Raw genomic sequence first — 26,270 nt, 5'->3', positions numbered from 1 at the left:
CCAGAAGTGATCAACTGGAAAACAGGGCTAATTGGGTGCCTCCTAGGGAGTTTTGCTTCGCTAATGCTTGATTGGGAGCTCAGAATGCTTTGAATCAAAGACTCCTGAGTCCTGGGCTTGGCCTTACTATTTAAACACAAAACTTCAACTACTTAGATTTTTTAAAAGATTATTTTATTTATTTGAAAGACAGAGTTACAGAGAGAGGTAGAGACAGAGAGGTCTTCCATCTGCTGATTTACTCCCCAGATAGTCACAATGGCCTGAGCTGTGCTGATCCAAAGCCAGGAGCCAGGAGCTTTTCCCGGTCTCCCATGTGGGTGCAGGGGCTTAAGCACTTGGGCCATCTTCTACTGCTTTAGCCCTTGGGCCATAGCAGAGAAGAGGATCAGAAGAGGAGCAGGCTAGGACTAGAACCGGCACCCACATGAGATGTCGGCGCTTCAGGCCAGGGCTTTAACCTGCTGCGCCACGGCACCGGCCCCTCAAACTTAGTTTGCTATACTTCTTTTTCAAGCCTCTGTTTTTGTTACTTTTAAAAAACATTTTATTTATGTATTTGAAAGACAGATTTAGAGAGAAGGAGAGATTATCTATCCACTGGTTCTTTCCTCCAAATGGCTGTACTTGCTAGATTTGTGACAGGCCGTAGTCAGGAGCCTGGAACTACATCCAGGTCTCCCAGGTGGTGGCAGGGGCCCAAGCAATTGGATCATTTGCTGCTGCTTTCTCAGGCACGTTAGCAGGGAACTGGATCAGAAGCAGGGCAGGGGCCAGCAATGTGGCCTAGGGGGTAAAGCTGCCACCAGCAGTGCTGGCACCCCATATGGGCGTCCGTTCAAGTCCTGGCTCCTGCATTTCTGCTCCAGCTCTCTTCTATGGCCTGGGAAAGCAGAAGATGGTCCAAGTCCTTGGGCCTCTGAACCCATGTGGGAAATCCAGAAGAAGATCCTGGCTCCTGGCTCCTGGCTTCAGATCGGTGCAGCTCCGGCCATTGTGGCTATTTGGGGAGTGAACCAGTGGATGGAAGACCTCTCTCTCTCTCTCTGCATCTGCCTCTTTGTTACTCTTCCTTTCAAATAAATAAATAAATATTTTTTAAAAAGACTACATGGAAGCCGGCGCCGTGGCTCACTAGGCTAATCCTCCACCTGCGGCGCCAGCACCCCGGGTTCTAGTCCTGGTCGGGGCGCTGGATTCTGTCCCGGTTGCCCCTCTTCCAGGCCAGCTCTCTGCTGTGGCCAGGGAGTGCAGTGGAGGATGGCCCAGGTCCTTGGGCCCTGCACCCCATGGGAGACCAGGATAAGTACCTGGCTCCTGCCATTGGATCAGTGCGGTGTGCCAGCCATTGGAGGGTGAACCAACAGCAAAAGGAAGACCTTTCTGTCTGTCTCTCTCTCACTGTCCACTCTGCCTGTCAAAAAAAAAAAAAAAAAAAAAAAAAGTACATGGAAATATAAAACAAAAGAACATTTTTAAAAAATCTGCCTAAATTCAGCTCATTGCCTCTCTGTTTCCTTCTTTAACAGTCTCTGTGTCTATTGGAGCATTTTAAATATTATTTAGCATAGACTGTACAGAAAGACTCAAACTACTTCCAGGGTTCCAAATGTTAAGAGAATGCACCTGGAGACCAGCAGGGGTGCAGCTTTCTACAAATAGCACCTTGAAGGAAAGAGTATAGGCTATCAGGTCAGAAGTCTCTGAAATAGAATCAGGAGCCTGAACCTACTGGATATGTGACCTTAGACATGATGTTTTGTATTATTGGGCCTCAGTTTCCTCCTCAAGAAAAATGGGAACAATACCTGCTTTGTAATACAGCTTTAAGAGTTAGAAATTGCATTGTGTAGTGTTGGAGCACAGCAAATACTTATAAATTATAGCAATGATCATCATTGCTTCCCTCAAACACAAAGGTAGGAGGCCTGGTGAAGAGAAGAGGAGGTTCGGGAATTCTGTCCTTCTTGAGCTAGGAACATAGAGAGTGAGGACCTCTGGCTGCACACATGTTGGGGCATCCCTAGGCAGCCGGGAAGCCTAACTAGCATCAGCTGTGAAATACAGGTGCCTGATGGGTTTGCAGCTAAAAAGAAAGCAGGCAGTGGAATGAGTGAAAATCAGATGGAGGGGAATGAAGGAAACACTGCATCATTGCCTTTACCTGGGGTCCACATTACCTCCCTTCACAAACAGGAAACTGGGTCTCACAGAGGTGATGTACAAGGGTACTTTGAAAAGTTCATGGAAAATGGAATGGAAAGAAGTTTGTTTTGGTGCAAATTTTTAAAAGTTTGTACATATGGAGAGCCTTCAAGTAGTTCAATAGAATAATGTGTATCATGGAAAAAACTATGCATGAATTTCAAAGCTTTTTGCATCAAAATAAATTTATCTTTTAAGCTGTATTTCCCATGAGCTTTTTGAAGTGTCCTCACTGAGCAGTGGTTTGGAGCTCAGACACTGGAACTGGACTGCTAGACGTAATCTAAAGGAGCTTCAGTTTCTTCGCTTGAAAGTGGGAATATAGCTGTCAGACTAGGTTATTCTGCAGTAACAAATGGCTCTAAAAATCTCAATGATGGACAACAGTAAGCATTTAGAACTTTTTTAAAAGATTTATTTATTTGAAAGAGTTACAGAGAGAGGTAGAGCCAGAGAGAGAGAAAGTCTTCCATCCACTGGTTTACTTCCCAAATGACCGCAACGGCCAGAGATGGACGGATCCAAAGCCAGGAGCCAGGAGCTTTTTCTGGGTCTCCCACGTAAGTTCAGGGGCTCAAGCACTTGGGCCATCTTCTCCTGCCTTCCTGGGCCATAGCAGAGAATAGGATCGGAAGTGCAGCAGCTGGGATTCAAGCGGGCGTTCATGGGATGCTGGCACTGCAGGCCGGGGCTTTAACCCACTGCGCTACAGCACTGGCCCCTGCATTTACTTCTCATTTATACTTTCTGTCCTTGTTGAGTTGGTGACGGCTGTGCTCCATTCCACCTTTATCTTCCGGCCCAGACTGACAGAGCAGCCACTACCTGGGACATTGCCAGGCAACATGGCACAGAGCAAGGGGGACATCATGATGCTTTTTAAGAACTTTTTCCTGGAAGTGTCACATGACACTTTGTTGGGCAAAGAAAGTCACTACTTAGTTTAATAGGATGATTAAACTTCCTACAGGTGGGAGTACTAAGAAGGAAACCAGAAATATTTGGTGAAGAGTTAGCTGGTTTACCACAGGTGATGATAGTGATGATAAAAGGCTCTACCTCGTGGGTTGCCCTGACAACTAAGTGAGTTAATTTTATATGTAAAGCATACAGAAGAGTGCGCCAGCTGGTATTATTGCTGACTGTCATACAATGGCCTAGTGATGAGGCGAGTGAAATAGATGCCAGGTGAAATAGATCCCCGAGCTAGCGAAATAGATTCTAATTGAAAGGCAAAAAAACAAATTTGTGTGTGTGTGCCAAGAACTATGGATCCATAGTCAACCAAGAGCTAAACATATTTCAACCTCATAGGTAGTTGATTTTTAAAAAACAAGAGGGAATGGGAGCTGAGGAAGAAGGTATAGAGAGAAGATTGAAGGAGAAAAAAGGGAGAGAGAGGGAAGAGATAAGGAGAAAGCACCCTATCTGTGAAAACAGAGGGACAGAAAGAAAGCTACATGGAGATGGGAGACTCAATAACTCTTGTAAAAATTAACTAATTTATGTGGGAGGTAGAGAGTGTCTCACACACACACACTCCCCTCCCCCCATCTGCCATTTCAATTCTCAAATGCCCACAGTGTCTGGGGCTGGATTGGAGCCAAAACCAGGAGCCAGAACTCAATACAGGTCTCCTAATGGGTGGCAGGCACCCAAGTACTTGCATTAACATTGCTACCTCCCATGGTCTGCATTGACAGGAAGCTGGATTTGATGTACTGTAACTAGGAAGCTAGCTTGGCTCTATGGGACCTGGAAGACCCTGTAAACCTAAAATGCAATGCTCTCCCTTGATCTATGAATCAAAGCACTCTCTTTCCTAGGATGCACCTGCTTCATCCAGGGCCTAAAGGGGAATGCTCCATGAAAAGATGGCTATTAAACTCCAGGTGGAACTTGTGGAGGCATCATAAAATTCCCAGCTGGCTTCACGCACATAGAGACACCAACTTCTTCCTCATAAAAGAAGCCAACAAATATAGAGAGGGGTAAGGAAGCTTCCTCTTTTGTTGCTGGCAGTGGCTTGAGGTGCTACTTAGGTATTCTCTCCCTTTCCCACCCCTTCTCCCTTAAGGCAATTCTCTTGTCCACTCTGGATGGGTATTTTTTGGTATGTGGCAGAGCATATTCACAGGAGAATGCGTTTTCTATTTTTTTAAAGACTTATTTATTTATTTGAAAGTCAGAGTTACACAGAGGAGAGGCAGAGAGAGAGAGAGGTCTTCCAACTGCTGGTTCATTCCCCAATTGGCCACAGTGACTGGAGCTGTGCTGATCTGAGGCCAGGAGCCAGGAGCTTCCTCCAGGTATCCCACGTGGGTGCAGAAACCTAAGGATTTGAGCCATCTTCCACTACTTTCTCAGGCCATGGCAGAGAGCTGGATTGAAAGAGGAGCAGCTGGGACTCGAACCAGTGCCCGTATGGGATGCTGGCACTGCAGGCAACGCCTTTACCCACTATGCCACAGCGCCAGCCCCAAGTGTTTTCTCTCTCTGTTAAATAAATCTTGTTTGTGTTTGTCCATCTTATACATATCTGCACTTAGGAATCTTTTGTGGGTTGAGAACCTGGAGAAAATGTGTTCATGCCCACATCAGAGTTAGGAACTTGAACCTAGCTACTCAGATATGGGATGTTGGTATCTTAACCACTAGGCTAACTGCTCACCGCTCAACAGCTCTTGAAGTGCTGTGCCAAAGGAGAAATGCTGCCCTTTTGAAACTCTTCCTCTCCCTTGGATAGAAGTCATCTTAGTAGATTTGCTAAGTCTTTCATTAAAATGCTGATTTCCTGCTGCTGCTAGTAACTTTTATAGTTCTTGGATTGTTCTCATCAGCCTTTGGTCAGTGCAGGATGGAACAGTTGGAGAACTCACTAAGAAGTGAAATTTCCCCAACTTCAGCCTTGGGTGATGATAGCAATAGTGTTTCAGAGTTGCTCAGGGCTGGGTTGTGCTGAGATTCAGGTAAAATCTTGGCTCAAGTTGAAGACAAAAATTCTCTCTAAGCCTCATCTGTCCGGATGTGTAAAGGGGATAAGAACTAACCTTTAAATATCGATGACTATGTGCCTAACATGCTGTTAAGTGTTCACACCTGTTAATGCGTTAAATTCACCACTTCTGTTTTACACATGGGAAAACCAAGGGCAGAGTGAAATAACTTGCCTGAATTCACATAGTTAGTAACAGCTGGGCTGGGATTTGAATCTGGGCAGTTTGCTCCAAATCCATGCTCTTTTTTTTTTTTTGACAGGCAGAGTTAGACAGTGAGAGAGAGAGAGAAAGGTCTTCCTTTTTCCGTTGGTTCACCCCCCAAGTGGCTGCTACTGCTGGCGCGTTGCAGCTGGTGCACTGTGCTGATCCGAAGCGAGGAGCCAGGTGCTTCCTCCTGGTCTCCCATGCAGGTGCAGGGCCCAAGGATCTGGGCCATCCTCCACTGCACTCCCAGGCCACAGCAGAGAGCTGGCCTGGAAGAAGAGCAACCAGGACAGAATCGGACACCCCAACCGGGACAAGAACCCGGGGTGCCGGCGCCGCAGGTGGAGGATTAGCCTAGTGAGCCATGGCGCTGGCCAAATCCATGCTCTTAACAACTATTATATAACATGTGTCTTTCCAATGCCTACTTGCAGTGTATTTCTAATTTTTTGTGGCCTAATCAAGTAGGTGAGTCTTGATTTTAGGGTCTAGACATACAAAACTTAGAACTTAGTTTGAGAAGCTCAGCTGAGAGCAAACTGCCCCTATAAAACCTGCAACACATCCAAGAGGAACGCCTACTGAGATCTGTCTGAGGAGTGTCCAGACAGCTATTAAGCCTATCCACCAGGTCAGTTTGACTCCGGTGATGTGCACATAGGGTCTGTTTCATTGTAGCCATCTGGAGCAACCGTGTGCCATCTTTTGCTCTTCATACAGTCCTTATCTATTGCCAGAAATGTCCTTAAAATTAATCAGCAGTCTTCTTTTTTCAGAGACAATGTCTGTAACCAATCACATTCTAAAGAAAGCCATTTCCAACCTGTGAAGCATTTGCCCCTCACTTACCTAAAACCCACCTCTTTGAGCCAATTCTACACATGTTCACTGTGTGATTAAAAATTTACTGCCATGGAGTACAGACTAGGATTTGAGCACTTTGGCACACTTCCCAAGACTCACTAAAAGTTGCTGGACCTGTGCCGCCTGTGCCTAGGTCACTCATATTCCAGCTTGAATGACCCTTCTATTAACCTTTTTTTTTTTTTTTTTTTTTTACAGAACTGCTTATTTTTGTTGACAGTCCTCTTCCCTGAGTAGGAAGGATTCTTTGCACATAAAATTATGGTTTTTTGCATTTTTAAAAATTGCTGTCGATTATTACATTGGTTCATTTGGCATTAATTTGCTTCCAGAAACTGCAGCAACATTAAGAGCTTCCTTAGATCCTGCCAGGAAGTGTGGGTCTCACTCCAAGGTTTCCTTTTGGGAGGTGACTTCCTAGAGTACGTGGGCACAGAACCCATTTCCTAGTCCTCTAAGGGTCAGTCTCTGCTCTGATTGCCTGCTCTCGGCTCCCACCAGCAACTGCTGCCTCTTGACTGTCATTAACTGTCACAGCCTAATTTTACTGCTGAGTCAGACAATCAGTCTTAATTGCCCATTTCCACCTCCAGCTGTGTCTTTTCCTTGTGTAAAGAAAAGCCTCTCTCGTGTATTGGTTAGGTGTACTGCTCATCCCCCAGCATCAGATGCCCAGGGTGGTAGTGCAGGCTGTCTGTAGGACATCTGACAGCTTCTAAGCCTACAATGTACCCAATGCCCTAGGCTGTCCCTGGAGGAAGATGAAGGTTTTGTTCAAGTGCTAAGCCTTTCCTCTTTATTAGCCTGCCCACTCACCTCTACTTTGTCCTCCTCTAGTAGCTGTTGGCTGCTGTGTTCCCTATCCTCTGTCCCTCCTGACTCACTCTCACTGTTCTCCATACTGCAGCCACCCTAGGAGGCTGGCCTTTGTGGATCCAATCAAAGGGATCCTTTGCTTTGTCTCCTGGCTGAGCTCAGTGGGTGAGCATCCCATGCAGAAGACCTGAGAGAAATCAGGGCATTTGTTACCCTGGATCTCTGCCGATTCCTTCAGATGCCAGGTCGAGCCCCTCTTATGGTTCTCTCTGGTTTCTCCTAAAGGCTCCCTCCCTTTGTTCTAGGAAAGTTCTATAGATGGAATGAATGGTCCGAATTCTTCGCTGCTCCTGGTACCCGTTGTTCCATGCCTGCATACGAGTTTGTAGTTACTCTCACACATAGGTATGCACTATTCCGTGCCTTTGGATTTGGCATTATGACTTGCTTTGGCCAATGGAGTATGAATGCTCCAGAGCTTCAAGTAGCATGGCATGCTTTCGTGTGTCCTTTGTGCTTCTGTCATCTCTATGGAGGAGCTTCCCCTGCACAATTGCTGCCTCTTTAGTCTGGGCCCCAGAATGAACACATGTGCAATAGACCAGAACTTCATCTGCAAAGAGGAGCCAAGTCCAGCTGGGTACCAACCAGAAGTAGAGCCCAGCTGACCTCTACTCAACCCAGATACCAATAAGAAATAGATGTGATGTCTGTATTCCACCAACAGCATGTGATAAAGGGTGGTAACATCCCATTGTTGCTAGTGCTAGCTAGCAGCTAGCATTACCACAGCATTCCTTGTGCTTTGTCTATAGACTGCTCCTTCACCATAAATACTCCTTTTATTGAACCCTCAGGGAACCAACCTAATTGGTGTCATCTGTTTCTGGTACTGACATTGAATGAATGATACAAGCCCTGAACCCAGTTCCTCCTCACCAACTGTCAGGTTGCCAGTAAAGTTCACAACATGACTCTTGATACCACCTGCCCCCTCTCTTTTTTTTCCTCCACTTACTATTCAATATTCAGCTGAAACTCTGATCTTAGAAGCCATAATTTAGATCTTATTTCAGTTTTCTTGCGTACTGATTTGTTTTTAGAATTTCAGTCTTTTTTTGGAGTCAGGCATTTATGCTAGCATTTAAAATGCTGTTTAAGATATCTGTGTACCATGTCACAGTGCCAGGATTCCATATGTGGCTTCAACCCCCGATTCCAGCTAACTGCCAATGCAGACTCTGGGAGGCAGCAGGGATGGTGCAAATGATTGGGTTCTTGCCACTACAGGGGACCTGGATTGAACTCCCAGCTCCAGGCTTTGAACATACCCAATCCTGCTGTTGTTGGCTTATAGGGAATGAACCAGTTGATGGGAGCCTTCACTTTTTAAAATATATTTTAAAATTTTTCATTTTTTATTTGAAAGAGATCGAGATGTTTCAATTGTGCTGTTTCCCCAAATGCCTACAATAGTCAGGGCAGGGCCAGGCTGAAGCCAAGAGCCTTAAACTCCATCTGGATCTCCCATATGTGTGGAGGAGACTTGGGCCAGCACCTTCTGCCTCTCAGGACATGCATTAGCAGGAATCTGGAATAGGGAGTGCAGTCAGGACCTGAACCCAGGTCCTGATATGGGATATATACATCCCAGGCAGTATCTTAACCTCTGTGCAGAAATGCCCATCCTGGAGCCTTCTCTCTCTGCTGTTTGTCTCTCTTTCTGTATCTCTCAAATAAATTAAAATTTTTCAAAAAGGAATTTCAACCTTTTATTTGAAAGATTTTTCATACACATGCACAAATAGGAATACTATTATAAAGAACACTCATGTACCCATGACCCAGCTTCAACAATGATTGATATTGTGCCAGACTCATTTCATCTATTCCCCTCTTTTATTTTCTCTGTCAACTTAACGACCTTTCAATTTCCAGAGGAACCCAGAGATTCCATCATAGTTGTAATCCTCTGTGATCTGTCTGCAACATTTGCTACTATCACTCACTCTTGTCACTGCGGTTGCTATCTCTTGATTCTCCTTTTATGTCTTGTGACTGCTCTCTGTTTCTTGTTTTTGATTCCTGATCTGGCTGTTAAATGTTGGTGTTCCTGAGGGGCTTGCCCTTAACCAGTTTTCCTTTCCTCTGTGCTGTCTTCTAGTCTCATCTATTCCCACGGCTTTATCTCTAGGCTTGCTCCACTTACCTGGGCTATGCTCTGCCTGTTAAGTATCTGTGCTTGAAGGGCTCTGTGTGTTTCATACTGAGTGTGTCCATTCTAAACCAAACCCAGCAGCTTCTCCTAGAGCCTGCCACTTCTCTGCCTTTTTTTTTTCTAGGTTCTTCATCTCTATTCACACCTTCCACTGTACCCAGTCTCATAATTAGAGATCTCAGGCCTGTCTTTGACTGTTCTGCTTCTGATTGGTCTTCCCACTGCTTCCTGTTTCCATTTCTACCTCCTTGGTTCAGGCCTTTAGCATCTTTCCCTCAGAACATTCTAGTATCTGCTTGGCTGCTGTTTCTCCTACTAAGTACCAGCATCACTATTCAAAGTCACCTATCTAATCATGCTAAAGCCCGACTTACAAGTCTCTCATTACTCCAGGATATCATCTAAGTGTGGGGAGCAGCCCGGACTAGACTGAGTTACTGGAATTAAGACTTATTCTATGCATCTGCTCTCCCACAATATGGCGCTGGGAGAGAAGTAAACAGCTTCCGCACAGCTGCCTCCAGTTCAGCTAATAAACTGTAGGACTTGCTCCTGATTGGAGGAGAGCAGCGTACTCGGCGTGTGGGCAGCCGAGTTGGGATTGGCAGAGGAGGACTATAAAGGAGGAGAGAGACGGCATGCACCGGGAACATCTATGGGTAACATCTAAGAGGAACACCTGTGCAGCCCCCGAGACGAGCCGGCCGGCGATGTGCCGCTCCCCTGCGGAAGTGGGGAATGTGGCCAGGGGGAACTGCCCTTCCACGGAGGTGGAAGGGATAGTAGCCAACCCGGGAAGAACCAGCAGCAAACCCGGGGAGGGCCGAGCAGACGAAAGAACAGCGCAGGGTCCTGTGTCGTTCCTCCACGAAGAGGGGGAGCGACATAATGGTGCCGTGACTCGGATATGAAGCCTAGGCAGGGTTTTGTGTCGTTCCTCCATGAAGAGGGGGAGCGACATCTAAGCATGTTGGTATGATTCTGAAACCTCTCAACCATTCTTCTTTCCAATCTTACCTCTTGGCACTGCCCTCCATAACCTCTATCCTCCAAAGATACAGTCCTCCTTTGTTCTCGAATATACCACCTGCTTTCGGGTGACCTTTGAAATGCTTGTCACATCCTTTTTTTTAAAAAATTTATTTATTTGAGAGGTAGAATTCCAGTCAGTGAGAGGGAGAGACCCAAAGATTCACTCCCCAAATGGCTGCAATGGCCAGAGCTGGACTGATCTGAAGCCAGGAGCTTCATCTGGATCTCCCATGTGGATGCAGGGGCCCGAGCACTTAGGCTGTATTCTACTGTTTTCCCAGGCCACAGAAGAGAGCTGGATCAGAAGAGGAGCAGCTGGGACTAGAACCGGTGCCCATGTGGGATGCTGGTGCCACAGGTGGAGGATTAACCTGTGCCACAGCCCCAGCCCCACATTTTTTTTTTAAGATGAAAAAATAAGGTTCTGGTTCTCAAATACAAATTTTCCCCAAATGCCCCCTCACTCCCCTTAGCTTTTACATCTCCTTAGCTCTTCTGAAATTCTTACTGGCATTTGAATTTGTTCCTACCAAAGGAAATAGTCAATGTGGTATTTAATGTCTTTGTCGCTCCCCCTCTTCGTGGAGGAACGACACAGGACCCTGCGCTGTTCTATCGTCTGCTCGGCCCTCCCCGGGTTTGCTGCTGGTTCTTCCCGGGTTGGCTACTATCCCTTCCACCTCCGTGGAAGGGCAGTTCCCCCTGGCCACATTCCCCACTTCTGCAGGGGAGCGGCACATCGCCGGCCGGCTCTCTCGGGGGCTGCACAGGTGTTCCTTCAGATGTTCCCCTTAGATGTTCCCGGTGCATGCCGTCTCTCTCCTCCTTTATAGTCCTCCTCTGCCAATCCCAACTCGGCTGCCTACACGCCGAGTACGCTGCTCTCCTCCAATCAGGAGCAAGTCCTACAGTTTATTAGCTGAACTGGAGGCAGCTGTGCGGAAGCTGTTTACTTCTCTCCCAGCGCCATATTGTGGGAGAGCAGATGCATAGAATAAGTCTTAATTCCAGTAACTCAGTCCAGTCCGGGCTGCTCCCCACATGTCTTGAGCAATCTCATTAGATTTTCTGTGTTCAAAGGGGGCCCATTTGCCATGGTAATGGATGTTGCCGCCATAGAAATTTTGGCAGTGTGAAGTCACTAACTTTTCTGTAGGACTTTGAGAGCCCCCAAGGCAGGAATGGTATGTTACTCATCTTTTTATATATCCCAAGTGCCTGGCACATAGGAAACACTTGGTTAGTGTTTGTTCGAATTGCATCTAAATTAGTATTGGGACCAGAGAATAAGATGTGGAGAGGGCACAAATGTTTCAGCCAATTGCAGAGAAAGCTGCCAAACATATAATCTATGAGCTGAGGCCCTGGGGTCACCCCATGCCCTGTGGCCGGGGCCTCCAAATCTGTCAGATGTCAGTTGCATTTGCAAAGCCAGGAGTTCAGGTGGAAGGTTGGATTTTTCTTCATTAAACTTGTCATTCCCCAAGGTGGGACTCTGACAGGAACCCAGTGAGATGTCAAACTGAGACAGCTGTTGCCAAGCTTGGTGGAGGCATTTCAGACAGCTGGGGATACAGCTGCTGCCCCAGACTTCATGTATAATAGCCTTTTCTTCTTCAAGGAGGTCAACATGCTTAATAGGTAAATAGCAATAGTGAAGCGGCCATGGTATCGATGGAGACAGAATTGGATCTGAGTTCACACGGATTTGAGTATCAATTCTGCTCCTTACTAGCTGTGTGACTTTGAGCAAGTTTTTAGTGCCCCTCTGAGCCTCATTGTGTTCACTCATAATATTGGTTATTCTAAAGACTATATGGAAATGTTTTATAAACTACAGTGCTCAAATGTTAAGTATAATTAGAATTTTTATTTTCTTTGTTTTTAAAGATTTTATTTATTTGAAAGGTGGAGTTGGGGGGTGGAGAGGGGAGAGGGGGAGGAGGGGAGAAAGAGAGAGAGAGAATCTTCCAACTGCTGGTTCATTCCCCAAATGGCTACAATAGCTGGGGCTAGGCCAGGCTGAAACCAGGAGCCAGGAGCTTCTTTTGGGTCTTCCAAGTGGGTCCAGGGGCCCAAGGACTTGGGCCATCTCCCACTGCTTTTCTATGTCATTAGCAGGGAACTGGATCAAAAGTGGAGCAACTGGGACTCGAATCAGGCACCCATGTGGGATGTGGGTGCTGTGGGTGGCAGCTTAACCCATTACTCCACAGCACCTGCCCCAGAATATATATATATATATATATATATATATATAATATATTTAATTTTTTTTACTTGGGGCTTGGTGCTATGGCCTAGTAGGTTAAGTCTCTGCCTGTGGTGCTGGCATCCCATATGAGTACAAGTTCCATTCCCAGCTGCTTCTCTTCTGATCCAGCTCCCTTCTTATGGCCTGGGAAAGCAGTGGAAGATGGTCCAAGTGCTTAGGCTTGTGCACCTATGTGGGAGACCCAGAAGAAGCTTCTGGCTCCTGGCTCTGGATTGGCTAAGCTCCAGCCATTGTGGCCATTTGGGGGAGTGATCCAGTGGATGGAAGACCTTTCTCTCTGTCTCTCCCTCTATAACTCTGCCCCTCAAATAAATAATTTTTTTTAAATTTATTTGAGAGAACAACAGAGAATGAGAATCTTCTGTCTAGCCTCCAAATACTACCTACAACAGCCAGGACTAGGCCAGGCCAAAGCCAGGCTCCTAGAGCTCTACCCAGGTCTCCCACGTGGGTGGCATGGACTGGAGTACTTGGGGCATTACCTATTGCCTCCCAGGGTGAGCAATAGAAGGAAGCTGGATTGGAAGCAGAACTGGGACTTAAATCCAGGCATTCTGATATGAAATGTGGGTGTTCCAAGCCGTATCTTAACAGCTGTGCCAAATGTCTGTCCCATAATTAGACTATATTGATGCTCCATTTTGTCTTCAAGACACATGCATGTGTGTGCACACACATGCACTAAGTATAAAATGGGTGACTGTTAATCAAATGTGTTAGTTTGACTAGGCTGTGGGGTTCCCAGACATTTGGTCAGACATTATCCTGGGCATATCTGTGAGGATATCTGGATGAAACTAACATTTGAATTGGTAGACTGAATAAAATATATTGTCCTCCCTAATGTGGGTCTCATCCAACCAATCAAAGATGTGGGATAGATGTGCAAAGGCTGAATAAGAATGAACTCCTGGGACAGATATTTGACCACATATTAGAGTGCTTGGATTCCATTCCTAGCTCCACACCTTTTTTTTTTTTTAAAGATTTATTTATTTATTTGAAAGTCAGAGTTACACAGAGAAAAAAGAAGCAGAGAGAGAGAGAGAGGTCTTCCATCCAATGGTGCAGGGGCCCAAGGACTTGGGCCATCTTCTTACTGCTTTCTCAGGCCATAGCAGAGAGCTGGATCAGAAGTGGAGCAACTGGGTCTCGAACCGGCACCCATATGGGATGTTAGCGCTTTAGGCCAGGGCGTTAACCCTCTGTGCCACAGTGCCAGGCCCTCCCAGCTCCATTCCTAACTTCAGCTTCCTGCTAATGCAAAATTTGGGAGGCAGTAGTGATGAATCAAGTGATTGGGTTCCTGCCATCTACATGAGAAACTTAGATCAAGTTCCTGGTTCCTGGCTTCAGCCCCAGTCAGAGGTTGTGAGCATTTGGGGAATGAAACAGTTGATGGGAACTTTTTCTCTGTCTCTTGCATGCTTGCTCGCTTGCACGCTCTTTCCCTCTCTCCCTCTCTATCTCCCTCCCTCCCTTATCTGATGCTCAAGTAAATAAATAAAAGAAGGAACACTTCCTGCCTGTCTGAGCTGATGTAAGTTCTTTCCTGCCTTAGCACTCAAATTAAAATTGACTCTTTTTAGATATTGAGCCTGGTGGCTTTTGGACTGGAACTTACACCATTGGCTCTCCTGGTTCTCGGGCCTTTCCGCTTAAATTGGAACTACATCGTTGGATCTTCTCAGTCTCCAACTGCTAACTGCAGATCTCAATATTTCTCAGCCTCCACAGTTGTGTGATTTGGAGTGGTGAGTTCCACTAGAGAAATAACAACTTATCCATCCACTCATCCTCTCTCTACCTCTCTATATCGGTTCTGTTTGTCTGGAGAACCCTGATACAAATGGTCACACTGATACATATTTTTTATTGATATGAGTTTTGATATTTATTGGCTGTCTATTATGTGTCCAGTTCTCTGCTTGGAACTGTGATTGGTGCAGAAGCTTATATAAGTCAGTTTGCTGACTTTAAGAAGTTTACCGTCTATTTGGGAGATAAGGCAAATTTATTTCTCATTCCTTTTTCTTCGATAGAAGGGAAGAAATTTCTACACTACAATCAAGGTGTGTTTCTTTCTCTTTGGAAGGGAGGAAGTGTGACTTACATGACTGGGGAGCTTAGACAAGTGTAACTCAGCGCCTTTAGGGTTTTCTATTCCAGAAATATAGATTATTGGAAATGGCATGTTTCTCTAATCTTTACCAGTTCTCTGTGACTGACTGATCAGGTTAAATTCTGAGGGAAAGTATCGTTACCAGGGATCTGTTGCCTGGGGGGTTCTTGTCTTTATGCAAGAAAGAATTCAGACGTGAGATGGAGAGTAGTGGCCAGCATGCTAGCAAAGCTCAGTGATGAGAAATAATGAAGAGAGTACACCTGACTGACCAGGTAGGCATCTCGGTAAAGAACTGAGGGCCCAGTCTGCATTCACACTGGAGTTCTTATGGATCTTGGGTATAGGCCCTCTATTTTTCCCCCTCCCTACACCCTTCTGGGATATTACTGGGTGGAGGGCTTTCTGAATATGGAATCCCACCCCAGAGCTTCATAATAGCTCCCTTGGTGAAGGGCAGATGAGATTCCCCTATGCTGCTCCCAGGGAGAGGGCTGGAACCCACCCAAACAAGTTATTGAACAATGGCAGCACTTTCCATTAATAAAGGCTAGTTTGCTTCTACATTCTTCCTCATTCCACCCCATAGAGATTCCCATTTTTCTTCTGCCCATCACACGCACACACATGGGCTCATGTCTCCTTAGCCACCTTAGTGTTATTGAGACATGCACTGTTCATTGGCACTTTATATCAGTTCCTAGCATTGACCTTGTTTCTACATAAGTTTCCTTCTTTAAATCTTTACCATATAAATCTCTAATTTTTGAGAAGCATTTGACACTTTACCACAGAACCAGGATCCAATTACTTCCCCAGGTCAGGATTATTTAAACTGGACCAATGCCTTCGGTGGGCTTGCCACTCCACATCCTGTAGCACACTTCAGAATGTGCTCCAGGTCAGATGCTCTTCTTGGTGTCCCCACCAGGGTGAGTTGCTGAGGTGCTTCTTTGTTTTTGGTTTTGAACACTGTTAGATGTCAATTTCTTCACGTTTATCCTACTTGAGGTTTGTTGAGTTTCTTGGATTTACAATCTTTCACTAAATTAAGTTTTGGCTATTATCTTCAAATATTTTTCTGCCTGTGTTAGTCATGGTTTCACCTGAGAAACATACAGAAACACAACCACATAATGTGATGTGTTTTTGTGCGTGTATGTGAAAGGATTTATTGAAAGAATTGGCTTCTATGATTGCAGGGCTAGCTAGGCAAGTCTGAAATCCACAGGGCAGGCTGTCAGGAAAGTCAGCCTGGAATCTTTGACAGGAGCTGATATATAATCCATAGATGAAACATCTTCATCAGGGAAACTCAGCTCTGTTCTGAAGCCCTTTCAGCTAACTGGATAAGACCCTCCAAGATTACCCAAGTAATCTCCTTTATATAAAGCCAGTTGCTTAAAGATGTTAATTACACCTGCAATATACCTTCATAGCAACACCTTGATTTCATGTTTGAATGTTTGGCTACTATACTCTAGATGAGTTGGCACATGAAACTGATCATGTCATGCCTCTTTCCCCACTTTCTCAGACTCTAATTACATGTATATTGAAACACTTAACTTTATTCCACAAATTTCAGAGGCTCTGATAAATTTTTCTTCATTTTTTTCTCTTAGATCTTCAGCTTGGATATTTTCTTTCTTAGCTCATTCAGGTCTGTAAAACAAAATACCATAACCTAGGTGGCTTAGAAACAGAAATTTATTTCTTACAGTTCTGGAGGCTGGTAAGCCAAGATCAAGGCACTAACAGATTTCGTGTCTAGTGAGGGTCTCCTCACAGCTGTCTTCTCACAGTAACCCCATATGGCAGAAAGACCATTGGTCTCTCTTGGCTTCTGTAAGAATACTTCTATCAATCATGAGGGCTCTGACCCATGACATTCTCACCTTCCAAATACCCCGTCTCTTAACATCATCACCTTAGCATGAGGAGTTCATCATGTAAATTTTGGGGTAACATAAACTTTCAGACTGTAGCAATTTCTATTGATCTTTGAATTGATTAGTCCTGCCATCTCAGATTGGTATTGATCGATCCCATCTGGTAAAGGTTTTGTTACAGTTATTGTAACTTAACTTTAGACTGTAATTTGATTCTTTTTTTATTTTATCGGTTGAAATTCCCAATTTGCATACATACCATTTTATATTTGTGTAATTAGCATGTTTTCTTTTAGTTCCTTAAATATATTTTTCCTTAGATCCTTGAACATATTTGTAATACCTGCTCTGAGTTCTTTGTCTTTTACAATGTGAGTCCATTGAGAGCCAATTTCTGTTTACTTTGTTTCTCTGCATGTGAGTCACATTTTCTGGTTTCCTTACATGTCTAGATTGTCAGTTGAAAAGAGGATATTGTAGATAGTATATTGTAGATAGCCCATTGTAAGCTACAAGTTCTATTCTTCTGAATGTTTTTGTTTTTATTGTTTGCTGGGCAATTAATTTTACTGAACCCAAACTGTGAAATATCTCTTCCCTGTAGCATAGCCACTGTGGTCTCTGCTCATTTTTTAAAATCTGGATCCCTAGTGATCTCCACAGTGCCTGTGTACTTTAGCAGTCTCAGCCAATGAGCTGGGCAAAGCTAATTCCTAGACACTTCGAGTCAGTAATGCTTTCACCCTCTGCTGTCAGACCTGTGTGTGCATTGAAGAATTATTGAAAAGCACAGCAAACTCACAAGTCATCCCAGCCTTTCAATATTTACCCAGTGCTGTGAATCCTCTGTGTGCATATGTAATTTAGCAGACAGCTAGAGAAACCCCTTGAATTTATAGCTGCTCTGCCACCTTCTCTGAGCTGATGTCACTACCCCTGGCTGTTAAAAGTGTGTCTGGAAGAGGCCAGGAAAACTTGAGGTGGAGGGAAGGGGAACATTTCCAAGTTAGAAAGCCACAAACTCATCATTCTTACTTCATCCAGAGCAAAGTGTTTTTTTTAAATGAGTATCCACTTTTTTTTTTAAAGAATTATTTTATTTATTTGAAAGAGTTACAGAGAGATGTAGAGCCAGAGAGAGAGAGAGAAAGAGAGAGAGAGAGAGATCTTCTGTTCTGCTGGTTCGCTCCCCAAATGACCTCAACGGCCAGAGCTGAGCTGGTCTGAAGCCAGGACCAGGAGCTTCTTCCAGGTCTCCCATGCGGGTGCAGGGGCCCAAGGACTTGTGCCATCTTCTACTGCTTTCCTAGGCCATAGCAGAGAGCTGGATCAGAAGTGGAGCCTCTGGGACTTGAACCAGACCTCATATGGGATGCCGGCACTGCAGGCTGGGGCTTTAACCTGCTGCGCCACAGCGCCGGCCCCAGTAACCCCTTCTTGAGTCATTGCTTACTTCTAGCTGTTTTCAGTGTCTTGAGTGATTGATTTTAAATGATTTTGTCCAGTTTTACATTTGCTATGAAAGCAAATTGTTTGCATTCTTCATCTTGTCATTACTGAAAGGAATCCTCCTGAAATGCTTCTTTATCTTCCTGAGGGTTTAATCCAGGGATTCTCATCTGTTTTGTTCCAATGCTCCCTTCTTAAAAACATTTGCAATGTAGCCTTCAGTATCCTGAAATGAAATTCATAGGCAATGTAATTTAACTATAGAGATAATTTAAAAATAGCAATGTAATGCCTTAGGTTTAATATAATGGAATTATGAAAAAATAATTTAGGGGTGAACATTTATTCTAGCAATTGAGATGCCTGTTAAGATGCTTGTACCCTGGTATTGGAGTACTTGGGTCCAATTTCTAGCTCCACCTCCTCATTCTAGCTTCTTACCAACACAGACCCTGAGAGGAAGTGGTGATGGCTCAAGTATTTGTGCTCCTGCCATGATTGTGGGAGACCTGGATTGGGTTCATGGCTCTTGGGTTCAGCCCAGCCCCAGCCATTGTGGGCATTTGGGAAGGAAACAATAAATGGTAGCTGTCTGCCTGTCTCTCTCCCTGTGTCTCTCTAGTAAATAAAACAAAGATAGTTTTACATAAAATTATATATGAAATTTGTATTCCCGAAGGTCATGCTAGAAGGCAAAACAAACAAACAAATAACATTATTTCTGATTTCCAGAACTTCTCATGGGGGCGCCACCACCACCTCCTTTGGGGGACATAAACATACACTCTGTTATCAAAAAGAGAAATATTGATTTTCAGATAAGGTACGTTTCAACCCTGCAAAAAGAGGAGTGCCACCTTTTACCAACCATTTTACAATTTGCAAGTCCACCACTGCCCACAGTGCCCTGATCTTTCCTTATTATGAAGGGGAATGTTTGTGTCTCATTTAGTCTCCTCCTGCTTTCAAATTTTCCATGTCTTCAAGCTGCACAGAAATCATAAATCGGTCTATTAGAGAAACCCATCTAACTGCCTGATGGCTGCTATGAAGGCTACCCAAAAACCAGATCAGAGCCTTGAATTTGCTCAGAGACTGATTAAGCCCTTGGATAAGGCTCTGTCCTGTCGTCCTGCTGGGTCTAGGCTGGAGTAGAGGAGTGGGGAGGTGAAGAGGAAACTACAATTCTTTATTCTTTGAGTGGTTTTGTTTGGATTATTTTATTCTGCTAATTTTTAAAGTCTTACCTTTAATTTGACAAGTAGCATTTAAGTGGCAGATAGTATGTCCATCTGGGCAGCAGTTGGGAATAGAGTGTACATTCTAAGGGGGCCTGGATGATACTTTTCTTCTCTAATGTTGTAACACTTCTGGCTCATATCAAGGTCAATGTTTTATATTTGCTTGTTGTTTTGTCCAACATATCATTTTAGTAACAACTCCTATTTCCTGGCCACAAGGATGGATATGTGATTCTTATTAATTAATCTAGCAATTTTTCCACCCTTCTAGGCACAGTTATCGACTTAAGGGGTGGCAGCATATCCATGCCAGTCCAATGAGTGATCTAAAAATTTTTCAACAGAATTTTTTTTTTACTAGAACATATTATTTGCATTATATTTAAGATTCTCTAAGAATTTTAAGATTGGGACCAGTGTCGTTGTGTAGCTGGCTAAGCTGCTGCTTGTAAGCCAGCAGCCTGGGTTGAGTCCCAGCTGCTGTGCTTCAGATCCAGCTTCTTCCTAATGCATCTGGGGAGCAGTGGAAAATGGCCCAAGTAGTTGGGGCCCTTCCACTCACGTGGGAGACCAGGATGGAGCTCCTGGCTCCTGGCGTCCACCTGGCCTGGGTGTTGTGACTGTTTGGGGAATGAATCAGAGCATGAAGATCTCTGTTTCCCTCCCTTTCTCTCCCTCTCCGTCTTTCTCTGCCTTTCAAATAAATAAGTAATAAATCTTAAAAACATTAAGATGATTATACATATAAAATACTATATGGAAGTGCATATGCTGTATACCCTCACACATACACACACGGACACACACACGTATTGTCCAGTTTAAGAAAGAGTAGTTAGTGTTTGAAGGCTTGTAAGCTTTTTTTTCACTTGTATTCCCCCTCCTGCTATATATAAAGTCTAAAACATAAAAAATATTGTATGTTATACAAAAGTTTTAAAACACGTATAAAATGATAAACACCAAATTCAACACTGAAGCTTATCTCTAGGAACAGAAATAGGGTTGTAAGGAGTATACAGGCATTGCAACTATATTTGTAAAGTTTTCTTTTTTTTTTTTTTTTTTTTTTAAGATTTATTTATCCGGGGGCTGATGTTGTGGCCTGATGGACTAAGCCTCTGCCTGCATTGCTGGAATCCCATATGGGTGCCGGTTCATATCCCAGCTGCTCCTCTTTTGATCCAGCTCTCTGTTATTGCCTGGTAAAGCAGTAGAAGATGGCCCAAGCCCTTGGCCCCTGCACTCACATGGGAGACCCAGGAGAAGCTCCTGGCTAGAGATCAGCTCAGCTCTGGCCATGGCAGCCATCTGGGAGAGTGAATCAGCAAATGGAAGACTTTTCTCTCTGTCCTTCTCTCTGTCTGTAACTCCACCTCTCAAATAAAGAAAATCTTTAAAAAATATTTTTTTGAAAGAGAACATGAGCAAGTTAGCTTCCATCTGCTGGTTCACTCTTCAAATGGCCTCAATGGCTGGGGCTGGGCCAGGCTGAATCCAGGTCTTGCATGTGGGTGGCAGAGACTGAAGTACTTGATCCATCTTCCACTGCTTTTCCAGGTGCATTAGCAGGAAGCTGAATCAGAAGTGGAGCAGTGGGTACACAAATAGGAGCCCATATGGGATGCTGGCATTGCAGGCTGTGGCTTAACCCATTACACCACACTGCCAGCCTTATGAAGTTTTACTTTTATAAATGAAGTCAAAGAAATGAAGCATTTGACTGGGTGTTTACTATATTACTCCTAAAGGGCACAAAAACCCAAACATCACAATGAGTTGATTACACATGTTCTAGGGTCAGTAGGATTTAGATGCAATTTTGGCTAGGTGAATTGTTAACTCTGGAAACTGTGCAACTTCTCCATGATGCAGCTTTTTTTCATCAGTGACATGGAGATCATAATAATACTTCATAGGAAGTGTGAGATTGCAGATTGTATTAGTATAGGAAAGCAGTAGAACAATGGCACTAAATAAGCACTTGATAAGTATTAGTAATAGTGAACCCAAGAATGTAGGATTTAAACAAAAAAGGGGTTCCTGGGACACAGGCTGAGAATCTGAATCAATAAACTTATTTTGCAATATTGTACTGAGAGGGGCCAGACCACCATGCATAAGAAACTGTTGAACCTGTCATAAGCTAGCTGGACTCAGAGTGGTTTTTTTTTTTTTTTTTTTTTTGACATGCAGAGTGGACAGTGAGAGAGAGAGACAGAGAGAAAGGTCTTCCTTTTCGTTAGTTCGCTCCCCAGTGGCTGCTGTGGCCAGCGCACCGAGCTGATCTGAAGCCAGGAGCCAGGTGCTTCTCCTGGTTTCCCATGAGGGTGCAGGGCCCAAGGACTTGGGCCATCCTCCACTGCACTCCCGGGCCACAGCAGAGAGCTGGACTGGAAGAAGAGCAACCGGTACAGAATCCGGCGCCCCAACTGGGACTAGAACCTGGTGTGCCAGCGCCGCAGGCGGAAGTTTAGCCTATTGAGCCATGGCGCCAGCTGAACTCAGAGTTTTGAACATACAACGTAGAAAGATATAAACTGCAAGCAGGTGTGGGCCTCCTCCTCCTGCTGTTTCACATCCTGGATACTTCCCTAATCTTGCTATGAAAGCCCTGGCAAAATGCTTCTTGGGAGACAGTTTCCTTTAGGGAGCTATACCTTCCTACCACCTGTCTCATTTACTTGTCACAAGTAAATAAAGCTTTCCTCTGGGCTTGAGGATGATTATTGGTGACATCCTAAGCAAAAGGATCCTTTGTGTCTGCTAACAGTGGTAAGTTTTACATACTTTGTAAACTTTTCTTAAATTGTCAGTGCACACACACACACACACACACAAACTGTAGGTAGATAATCATCTATTTAAAATTCTTGGGGGCAGATTCCTATCATAATTTAGAAATTTTGGTTGTATATTATGAAATTTCACTAGTTGGGGTTGGGAAAAAGCACTCTAATCAAGCACATTATTATTACTGCATTGAAAATTGTGAATATGCAGTAAGTGGGATAGAGACTCTAAAATGCTTCATGCCAGTTCAGGTTATATTTTACTACCAAATGGGTGTGCTGAGAACTTAAAAAAGCTTCCAGTTTTCAGGATATTTTGAATTCTGGAGTTTTGTATAAAATAAAGGAAAATAGACATATTTTATAATGCACCAACCATATGAATACTGGCTTGTCTTTAAAAAGAATGAGGTGGTTCTATACTGAAATGGAAAGTTAAGATACATTATTAAAAATAATATCACATATGTTACAGTATTTTAGTTTTATTTATTTGAAAGGCAGAATGATGGATGGGGATGAGAGGAAGGGAGAGATAGACACAGAGAAATCTTCCATTTTCTTGTTCATTCCCCAAGTGGCTGAATGGCTGGGCCTGGGTCTGGCCCAAGATCCAGGAACTCCATCTAGTGGCAGGGGCCCAAGTGCTTGAGCCATCATCTGCTACCTTCCCAGGTGCTACCTATCCAGGGAGCTGGATCAGAAGCAGAGCAGCCAGGACTCAAACTAGCACTCTGATATGGGATGCCAGCTTCACAAGTAGAGTTTAACCCACTGAGCCACAATGCTGGCCCCAAATGTTATAGTATTTAGTAATTAACAATGCATGTTACATGATCTGTTACATTTATAAAAAGAAACTTCCGCATTTCCCTGGATATGCATTATATTGAAAGTAGATCAGACAGCACCTGTTAAACTGATGAGAGTGGCTGCCTCTGGAGAGGGGAGAGTGGGAGACTAAAGGGGAGCTGTCACTGCTTTCTCCATTTATTTATGAACTTGAGTCTTCTATGAGAAGGTTTTCACATGTATTTGGGTATTAAAAATAGGAAAACTTCTTGGAAAAGTAATTCAAGACAGTCTTGGGGAGAACTTGGGAAGTGTGTATTTAACTCAATGAGCTCAAGGAACTACGGATATTTCTTAGCAGAGTAAGAAGGTTCAAGAGAAAAGTAGACTAGAGCTGTCTGGTTAGAATTTAGATGTGGAAAGATGATATATCCAGGATCAGGCTGAGCAAATTTTCCACTTGAGTTCTACTCTCAGGATCAGAATAGCAATATTCTAAACTACTGGTTCCTAGTGTGTGCAGCTCATGAAGTATCCAAGAGATGTTCTGTGATAACAATAGCAATGAATCTAATGAGCTTCTTAGCCTCAGCCAGAGACCTGTGATATTTCTGTGTCATAGCAGGCAAGAGAAGAGAGGGTTTCATGAAGGAATTGGCCAACAGGGTGTCGCTCCCCCTCTTCACGGAGGAACGACACAGGACCCTGCACTGTTCTTTTGTCTGCTCGGCCCTCCCCGGGTTTGCTGCTGGTTCTTCCCGGGTTGGCTGCTGTCCTTTCACCTCCGTGGAAGGGCGGTTCCCCCTGCCACTTTCCCCACTTCCGCGGGGGAGCGGCACACCGCCGGCCAGCTCTCTTGGGGGCTGCTCAGGTGTTCCTTCAGATAGATGTTCCTGGTGCATGTTGTCTCTCTCCTCCTTTATAGTCCTCTTCCACCAACCCCAACTCTGCTATCCACATGCCGAGTACGCTGCTCTCCTCCAATCAGGAGCAGGTCCTGCTGTTTATTGGTTGAACTGGAGGCAGCTGTGTAGAAGCTGTTTCCTCCTCTCCCAGCGCCATATTGTGGGAGAGCAGATGCATAGAATAAGTCTTAATTCCAGTAACTTAGTCTAGTCCGAGTTGCTCCCCACACTTAGGGCTCCCTGGGGCCATGTTTCCCTTACATTTCCCTATTAGAAGAAGCCAGCTTGAGAAGGAGATGCTGGGATACAGATGAAAAACAGAGGAAATGGTGGCTAAGAGGAGGGCACCAGTACTGAAGATCCAGATCTGGTCTCACCGGAAAGCCCAGTCCACCACAGCTCTTTCTGAATTTTGGTTACAATTGGTTTTTGACCACGCTGGATTTCTTTCTTTAGGAACTTAAAGAATCCCCTGACTAATATCTACCCCTTCAGTATGGGATTCCCTAGAATGTTTAACTGGCATTCAGATTTTATCTGTGTTTATGAGCTTTTTATGGGATCAAAAGTCCTTAGTCCCTGCAAAGAGATTTTTACAAAGAATGCTACATAGTGGAAATGTAAGCAGTGGGAAGAGACTCAAGGAGTCATCACACTTAAATCTTAATTATATCTTCATTGTCATTGTGATATGATGTAACTAGGCAGTTAGTTAAAGTTTAGGTGAGCTGGAACTCTTCTATCCCTGCAAATTGCTGTCTCTTTAACTATCAGTTTGATATGCTCACCTCCTCACCTCCCCAGAATGTATTTGTCACATCTGGGATCAGGGCACATGCTCACATCCCACCCTGTTCGTATATTCAATTGGGATACCATCCTGTTCCTTACAAAAAGAGGGAGAAGGCAGGAAAGAACTCTCTTTCCACTGCAGCATGCACCTGGATATATTGCTCTCGTTTTCCCTTTCTGCCACAGACGCTCTGAAACAGACCTCTCCCATACTCACAGGTAACTATTTTTAGGTTTTTCCTTTCTTTCTTTATGGGCAACTCTTTGGAACTCTCATGTTGGGTATTTCTCTATGTGGGGTGTCCCCCCCCCCCAAGAATGCATGTTTATTCCCTGTTAAATAAGTGCCGTTCCTGTTTGCACACAATGCTAGTCTCTGCTTAGTGTTATTACCTCTGTAGGTGGGTAAGAACCTGGATTGGAAATTAATATATTCATTGCTCACATCAATTGTGGTAGTCATTAGAACTGCTTTCTGTGATTGTAGTTCCCTTGTCAGTCATCTTTCTCTTTGACATGGGACATAACCATTTTACATTCCTTTGACAAATAGAAAGGAAGTGGAAGTGACATGTGCCACTTTCAGACAGAATCTTTGAGAGCTGATGTGCGACTCTGGTGTTTCCTTCTTGCTGCTCTACACATTGTGGAAGCACACATTAGATGAAGTCTCTGAGTAATTATGATGAACTGAGACCACCTCCAACCCCACCTACCTACTGTTTTTCATGTAATTGGGGAAAAAGCTTTGTTAAGACACAGAAATGTTGAGGTGTTTGTTACTACCATAAAACCTCCCCCACTCTAAATGATACAGCCATTGAAAATAGAGTATCTTGAGTTCTAGAATCTTTGAATTTGGACTTGAATCTATAATGAACATAATTATGGGGATGTTAAAGATTTCAACTGATGCCTAGAAGAATCATTCCTCTTAACTATCTCAGCGTTTCTAGAACCTACATTAATTTTTTGGCAAAGTCTGGTAGTTATTCCTTTTAAATCCTTCTTAAGGCTGGTGCCGTGGCTCAATAGACTAATCCTCCGCCTTGCGGCGCTGGCACACAGGGTTCTAGTCCCAGTCGGGGCACCGGATTCTGTCCCGGTTGCCCCTCTTCCAGGCCAGCTCTCTGCTGTGGCCCGGGAGTGCAGTGGAGGATGGCCCAAGTGCTTGGGTCCTGCACCCCATGGGAGACCAGGAGAGGCACCTGGCTCCTGGCTTCAGATCAGCTCCGTGCGCCGGCCGCGGCGGCCATTGGAGGGTGAACCAACGGCAAAGGAAGACCTTTCTCTCTGTCTCTCTCTCTCATTGTCCACTCTGCCTGTCAAAAAAAAAAAAAAAAAAAATCCTTTTTAAAGCTCTGTATAAAGTTTTACTTTCTGTGTTTTTCCAAGTCTGTTGTTGGTGGTGATTTCTGATTCTTATCAAATTTCTTCATTTTTAAAAATAAAGGTTTAGTTATTTATTTGAAAGGCAGAGTTATGGAGAGAGAGATTGAGAGAGAGAGAGAGAGAGATTGATTGATTGATTGATTTTGGATTGCTGGTTCACTCCCCAAATGGCTGCAATGGCTGTGGCTGGGCCAGGCTAAAGCCAGGAAGTGTGAACTTCATCTGGGTCTCCCCTGTGGGTGTCAGGGATCCAAGTATTTGGGCTATATTTTGCTGCTTT

General features: G+C 44.3%; 1 long non-coding RNA gene across 1 annotated transcript in view; it reads left to right on the top strand.

Moving 5' to 3' along the window:
* The first annotated feature begins 4,046 nt into the window (after positions 1-4,046).
* LOC149128843 (uncharacterized) overlaps positions 4,047-26,270 on the top strand; it is a 37,019-nt gene continuing 14,795 nt past the window's right edge. The window contains exons 1-2 of the long non-coding RNA XR_016224586.1: positions 4,047-4,196; positions 14,203-14,367. This is a non-coding gene — a long non-coding RNA (uncharacterized LOC149128843). The remainder of the gene's footprint in view (positions 4,197-14,202; positions 14,368-26,270) is intronic.

Source organism: Oryctolagus cuniculus, chromosome 1, assembly GCF_051225735.1.
Source record: "Oryctolagus cuniculus isolate XC-2025 breed Fujian yellow rabbit chromosome 1, ASM5122573v1, whole genome shotgun sequence".
In the NCBI taxonomy this organism is placed as follows: domain Eukaryota; kingdom Metazoa; phylum Chordata; class Mammalia; order Lagomorpha; family Leporidae; genus Oryctolagus; species Oryctolagus cuniculus.
Note: the sequence above shows the minus strand (reverse complement) of the source record. Positions and strands in the feature narration are given on the sequence as shown.